A 7,864-nucleotide genomic window follows, 5' to 3' on the forward strand; every position below is an offset into this window, starting at 1 on the left:
TACAAGGAACATGACACCAGTGCGCATGTCGGCAACGTTTGAGTATGTGGCGTCACGTGGAACGTGATATCCTCCCATCAGGGTGAGCTGAAAGCCAAGTGCGAAGCCAGTGACGTACATATACAGGGGAAAAGGTAGTCGATGCTCTTTGGCTGCACATTGAACATGTGTTTGCGAGTCCCAATCTCGCCACACTAATACGGCAGTTGCGGCCTTCTTGGGTCACTTCAGCAGTGCGCAGGTGGGCTATGTTTGAGTGGGTAGCATCACAAGGTCACGTTGAACGTGATTTCCTCTCGTCAGGGTGAGTGACTCACCACTGAAAGCCAAGTGCGAAGCCAGTGACGTACATATACAGGGGAAAAGGCAGTCGATGCTCTTTGGCTGCACATTGAACATGTGTTTGCGAGTCCCACTCTCGCCACACCAATACGGCAGTTGCGGCCTTCTTGGGTCACTTCAGCAGTGCGCAGGTGGGCTATGTTTGAGTGGGTACCATCACAAGGTCACGTTGAACGTGATTTCCTCTCGTCAGGGTGAGTGACTCACCACTGAAAGCCAAGTGCGAAGCCAGTGACGTACATATACAGGGGAAAAGGCAGTCGATGCTCTTTGGCTGCACATTGAACATGTGTTTGCGAGTCCCAATCTCGCCACACCAATACGGCAGTTGCGGCCTTCTTGGGTCACTTCAGCAGTGCGCAGGTGGGCTATGTTTGAGTGGGTACCATCACAAGGTCACGTTGAACGTGATTTCCTCTCGTCAGGGTGAGTGACTCACCACTGAAAGCCAAGTGCGAAGCCAGTGACGTACATATACAGGGGAAAAGGCAGTCGATGCTCTTTGGCTGCACATTGAACATGTGTTTGCGAGTCCCAATCTCGCCACACCAATACGGCAGTTGCGGCCTTCTTGGGTCACTTCAGCAGTGCGCAGGTGGGCTATGTTTGAGTGGGTACCATCACAAGGTCACGTTGAACGTGATTTCCTCTCGTCAGGGTGAGTGACTCACCACTGAAAGCCAAGTGCGAAGCCAGTGACGTACATATACAGGGGAAAAGGCAGTCGATGCTCTTTGGCTGCACATTGAACATGTGTTTGCGAGTCCCACTCTCGCCACACCAATACGGCAGTTGCGGCCTTCTTGGGTCACTTCAGCAGTGCGCAGGTGGGCTATGTTTGAGTGGGTACCATCACAAGGTCACGTTGAACGTGATTTCCTCTCGTCAGGGTGAGTGACTCACCACTGAAAGCCAAGTGCGAAGCCAGTGACGTACATATACAGGGGAAAAGGCAGTCGATGCTCTTTGGCTGCACATTGAACATGTGTTTGCGAGTCCCACTCTCGCCACACCAATACGGCAGTTGCGGCCTTCTTGGGTCACTTCAGCAGTGCGCAGGTGGGCTATGTTTGAGTGGGTACCATCACAAGGTCACGTTGAACGTGATTTCCTCTCGTCAGGGTGAGTGACTCACCACTGAAAGCCAAGTGCGAAGCCAGTGACGTACATATACAGGGGAAAAGGCAGTCGATGCTCTTTGGCTGCACATTGAACATGTGTTTGCGAGTCCCAATCTCGCCACACCAATACGGCAGTTGCGGCCTTCTTGGGTCACTTCAGCAGTGCGCAGGTGGGCTATGTTTGAGTGGGTACCATCACAAGGTCACGTTGAACGTGATTTCCTCTCGTCAGGGTGAGTGACTCACCACTGAAAGCCAAGTGCGAAGCCAGTGACGTACATATACAGGGGAAAAGGCAGTCGATGCTCTTTGGCTGCACATTGAACATGTGTTTGCGAGTCCCACTCTCGCCACACCAATACGGCAGTTGCGGCCTTCTTGGGTCACTTCAGCAGTGCGCAGGTGGGCTATGTTTGAGTGGGTACCATCACAAGGTCACGTTGAACGTGATTTCCTCTCGTCAGGGTGAGTGACTCACCACTGAAAGCCAAGTGCGAAGCCAGTGACGTACATATACAGGGGAAAAGGCAGTCGATGCTCTTTGGCTGCACATTGAACATGTGTTTGCGAGTCCCAATCTCGCCACACCAATACGGCAGTTGCGGCCTTCTTGGGTCACTTCAGCAGTGCGCAGGTGGGCTATGTTTGAGTGGGTACCATCACAAGGTCACGTTGAACGTGATTTCCTCTCGTCAGGGTGAGTGACTCACCACTGAAAGCCAAGTGCGAAGCCAGTGACGTACATATACAGGGGAAAAGGCAGTCGATGCTCTTTGGCTGCACATTGAACATGTGTTTGCGAGTCCCACTCTCGCCACACCAATACGGCAGTTGCGGCCTTCTTGGGTCACTTCAGCAGTGCGCAGGTGGGCTATGTTTGAGTGGGTACCATCACAAGGTCACGTTGAACGTGATTTCCTCTCGTCAGGGTGAGTGACTCACCACTGAAAGCCAAGTGCGAAGCCAGTGACGTACATATACAGGGGAAAAGGCAGTCGATGCTCTTTGGCTGCACATTGAACATGTGTTTGCGAGTCCCAATCTCGCCACACCAATACGGCAGTTGCGGCCTTCTTGGGTCACTTCAGCAGTGCGCAGGTGGGCTATGTTTGAGTGGGTACCATCACAAGGTCACGTTGAACGTGATTTCCTCTCGTCAGGGTGAGTGACTCACCACTGAAAGCCAAGTGCGAAGCCAGTGACGTACATATACAGGGGAAAAGGCAGTCGATGCTCTTTGGCTGCACATTGAACATGTGTTTGCGAGTCCCAATCTCGCCACACCAATACGGCAGTTGCGGCCTTCTTGGGTCACTTCAGCAGTGCGCAGGTGGGCTATGTTTGAGTGGGTACCATCACAAGGTCACGTTGAACGTGATTTCCTCTCGTCAGGGTGAGTGACTCACCACTGAAAGCCAAGTGCGAAGCCAGTGACGTACATATACAGGGGAAAAGGCAGTCGATGCTCTTTGGCTGCACATTGAACATGTGTTTGCGAGTCCCACTCTCGCCACACCAATACGGCAGTTGCGGCCTTCTTGGGTCACTTCAGCAGTGCGCAGGTGGGCTATGTTTGAGTGGGTACCATCACAAGGTCACGTTGAACGTGATTTCCTCTCGTCAGGGTGAGTGACTCACCACTGAAAGCCAAGTGCGAAGCCAGTGACGTACATATACAGGGGAAAAGGCAGTCGATGCTCTTTGGCTGCACATTGAACATGTGTTTGCGAGTCCCAATCTCGCCACACCAATACGGCAGTTGCGGCCTTCTTGGGTCACTTCAGCAGTGCGCAGGTGGGCTATGTTTGAGTGGGTACCATCACAAGGTCACGTTGAACGTGATTTCCTCTCGTCAGGGTGAGTGACTCACCACTGAAAGCCAAGTGCGAAGCCAGTGACGTACATATACAGGGGAAAAGGCAGTCGATGCTCTTTGGCTGCACATTGAACATGTGTTTGCGAGTCCCAATCTCGCCACACCAATACGGCAGTTGCGGCCTTCTTGGGTCACTTCAGCAGTGCGCAGGTGGGCTATGTTTGAGTGGGTAGCCATCACAAGGTCACGTTGAACGTGATTTCCTCTCGTCAGGGTGAGTGACTCACCACTGAAAGCCAAGTGCGAAGCCAGTGACGTACATATACAGGGGAAAAGGCAGTCGATGCTCTTTGGCTGCACATTGAACATGTGTTTGCGAGTCCCACTCTCGCCACACCAATACGGCAGTTGCGGCCTTCTTGGGTCACTTCAGCAGTGCGCAGGTGGGCTATGTTTGAGTGGGTACCATCACAAGGTCACGTTGAACGTGATTTCCTCTCGTCAGGGTGAGTGACTCACCACTGAAAGCCAAGTGCGAAGCCAGTGACGTACATATACAGGGGAAAAGGCAGTCGATGCTCTTTGGCTGCACATTGAACATGTGTTTGCGAGTCCCAATCTCGCCACACCAATACGGCAGTTGCGGCCTTCTTGGGTCACTTCAGCAGTGCGCAGGTGGGCTATGTTTGAGTGGGTACCATCACAAGGTCACGTTGAACGTGATTTCCTCTCGTCAGGGTGAGTGACTCACCACTGAAAGCCAAGTGCGAAGCCAGTGACGTACATATACAGGGGAAAAGGCAGTCGATGCTCTTTGGCTGCACATTGAACATGTGTTTGCGAGTCCCAATCTCGCCACACCAATACGGCAGTTGCGGCCTTCTTGGGTCACTTCAGCAGTGCGCAGGTGGGCTATGTTTGAGTGGGTAGCCATCACAAGGTCACGTTGAACGTGATTTCCTCTCGTCAGGGTGAGTGACTCACCACTGAAAGCCAAGTGCGAAGCCAGTGACGTACATATACAGGGGAAAAGGCAGTCGATGCTCTTTGGCTGCACATTGAACATGTGTTTGCGAGTCCCACTCTCGCCACACCAATACGGCAGTTGCGGCCTTCTTGGGTCACTTCAGCAGTGCGCAGGTGGGCTATGTTTGAGTGGGTACCATCACAAGGTCACGTTGAACGTGATTTCCTCTCGTCAGGGTGAGTGACTCACCACTGAAAGCCAAGTGCGAAGCCAGTGACGTACATATACAGGGGAAAAGGCAGTCGATGCTCTTTGGCTGCACATTGAACATGTGTTTGCGAGTCCCACTCTCGCCACACCAATACGGCAGTTGCGGCCTTCTTGGGTCACTTCAGCAGTGCGCAGGTGGGCTATGTTTGAGTGGGTACCATCACAAGGTCACGTTGAACGTGATTTCCTCTCGTCAGTGTGAGTGACTCACCACTGAAAGCCAAGTGCGAAGCCAGTGACGTACATATACAGGGGAAAAGGCAGTCGATGCTCTTTGGCTGCACATTGAACATGTGTTTGCGAGTCCCAATCTCGCCACACCAATACGGCAGTTGCGGCCTTCTTGGGTCACTTCAGCAGTGCGCAGGTGGGCTATGTTTGAGTGGGTACCATCACAAGGTCACGTTGAACGTGATTTCCTCTCGTCAGGGTGAGTGACTCACCACTGAAAGCCAAGTGCGAAGCCAGTGACGTACATATACAGGGGAAAAGGCAGTCGATGCTCTTTGGCTGCACATTGAACATGTGTTTGCGAGTCCCACTCTCGCCACACCAATACGGCAGTTGCGGCCTTCTTGGGTCACTTCAGCAGTGCGCAGGTGGGCTATGTTTGAGTGGGTACCATCACAAGGTCACGTTGAACGTGATTTCCTCTCGTCAGGGTGAGTGACTCACCACTGAAAGCCAAGTGCGAAGCCAGTGACGTACATATACAGGGGAAAAGGCAGTCGATGCTCTTTGGCTGCACATTGAACATGTGTTTGCGAGTCCCAATCTCGCCACACCAATACGGCAGTTGCGGCCTTCTTGGGTCACTTCAGCAGTGCGCAGGTGGGCTATGTTTGAGTGGGTACCATCACAAGGTCACGTTGAACGTGATTTCCTCTCGTCAGGGTGAGTGACTCACCACTGAAAGCCAAGTGCGAAGCCAGTGACGTACATATACAGGGGAAAAGGCAGTCGATGCTCTTTGGCTGCACATTGAACATGTGTTTGCGAGTCCCAATCTCGCCACACCAATACGGCAGTTGCGGCCTTCTTGGGTCACTTCAGCAGTGCGCAGGTGGGCTATGTTTGAGTGGGTACCATCACAAGGTCACGTTGAACGTGATTTCCTCTCGTCAGGGTGAGTGACTCACCACTGAAAGCCAAGTGCGAAGCCAGTGACGTACATATACAGGGGAAAAGGCAGTCGATGCTCTTTGGCTGCACATTGAACATGTGTTTGCGAGTCCCAATCTCGCCACACCAATACGGCAGTTGCGGCCTTCTTGGGTCACTTCAGCAGTGCGCAGGTGGGCTATGTTTGAGTGGGTAGCATCACAAGGTCACGTTGAACGTGATTTCCTCTCGTCAGGGTGAGTGACTCACCACTGAAAGCCAAGTGCGAAGCCAGTGACGTACATATACAGGGGAAAAGGCAGTCGATGCTCTTTGGCTGCACATTGAACATGTGTTTGCGAGTCCCACTCTCGCCACACCAATACGGCAGTTGCGGCCTTCTTGGGTCACTTCAGCAGTGCGCAGGTGGGCTATGTTTGAGTGGGTACCATCACAAGGTCACGTTGAACGTGATTTCCTCTCGTCAGGGTGAGTGACTCACCACTGAAAGCCAAGTGCGAAGCCAGTGACGTACATATACAGGGGAAAAGGCAGTCGATGCTCTTTGGCTGCACATTGAACATGTGTTTGCGAGTCCCACTCTCGCCACACCAATACGGCAGTTGCGGCCTTCTTGGGTCACTTCAGCAGTGCGCAGGTGGGCTATGTTTGAGTGGGTACCATCACAAGGTCACGTTGAACGTGATTTCCTCTCGTCAGTGTGAGTGACTCACCACTGAAAGCCAAGTGCGAAGCCAGTGACGTACATATACAGGGGAAAAGGCAGTCGATGCTCTTTGGCTGCACATTGAACATGTGTTTGCGAGTCCCAATCTCGCCACACCAATACGGCAGTTGCGGCCTTCTTGGGTCACTTCAGCAGTGCGCAGGTGGGCTATGTTTGAGTGGGTACCATCACAAGGTCACGTTGAACGTGATTTCCTCTCGTCAGGGTGAGTGACTCACCACTGAAAGCCAAGTGCGAAGCCAGTGACGTACATATACAGGGGAAAAGGCAGTCGATGCTCTTTGGCTGCACATTGAACATGTGTTTGCGAGTCCCACTCTCGCCACACCAATACGGCAGTTGCGGCCTTCTTGGGTCACTTGAGCAGTGCGCAGGTGGGCTATGTTTGAGTGGGTACCATCACAAGGTCACGTTGAACGTGATTTCCTCTCGTCAGGGTGAGTGACTCACCACTGAAAGCCAAGTGCGAAGCCAGTGACGTACATATACAGGGGAAAAGGCAGTCGATGCTCTTTGGCTGCACATTGAACATGTGTTTGCGAGTCCCAATCTCGCCACACCAATACGGCAGTTGCGGCCTTCTTGGGTCACTTCAGCAGTGCGCAGGTGGGCTATGTTTGAGTGGGTAGCATCACAAGGCCACGTTGAACGTGATTTCCTCTCGTCAGGGTGAGTGACTCACCACTGAAAGCCAAGTGCGAAGCCAGTGACGTACATATACAGGGGAAAAGGCAGTCGATGCTCTTTGGCTGCACGTAGAACATGTGTTTGCGAGTCCCAATCTCGCCACACCAATACGGCAGTTGCGACCTTCTTGGGTCACTTCAGCAGTGCGCAGGTGGGCTATGTTTGAGTGGGTAGCATCACAAGGCCACGTTGAACGTGATTTCCTCTCGTCAGGGTGAGTGACTCACCACTGAAAGCCCTGTGTGAAGCCAGTGACGTACATATACAGGGGAAAAGGCAGTCGATGCTCTTTGGCTGCACGTTGAACATGTGTTTGCATGTCCCAATCTCACCACACCAGAGCTGTACAGCAGTTGCGGCCTTCTTGGGCCCCTTCAGCACTGCAACAGGTGGGCCACATTTGAGTGGGTAGCATCACAAGGTCACGTTGAACGTGATTTCCTCTCGTCAGGGTGAGTGACTCACCACTGAAAGCCAAGTGCGAAGCCAGTGAAGTACATACACAGGGAAAAAGAGAGTCGATCCTCTTTAGCTGCATGTAGAACATGTGTTTGCATGTCCCAATCTCGCCACACCAGCTCCATACAGCTGTTGTGGCCTTCTTGGGCCCCTTCAGCACTGGAACAGGTGGACTATGTTTGAGTAAGTAGCATCACAAGGTCACGTTGAACGTGATTTCCTCTCGTCAGGGTGAGTGACTCACCACTGAAAGCCCTGTGTGAAGCCAGTGAAGTACATACACAGGGAAAAAGACAGTCGATTCTCTTTAGCTGCATGTAGAACATATGTTTGCATGTCCCAATCTCGCCACA

Source organism: Ornithodoros turicata, chromosome 3 (genome assembly GCF_037126465.1).
Source record: "Ornithodoros turicata isolate Travis chromosome 3, ASM3712646v1, whole genome shotgun sequence".
Taxonomy (NCBI): Eukaryota; Metazoa; Arthropoda; class Arachnida; order Ixodida; family Argasidae; genus Ornithodoros; species Ornithodoros turicata.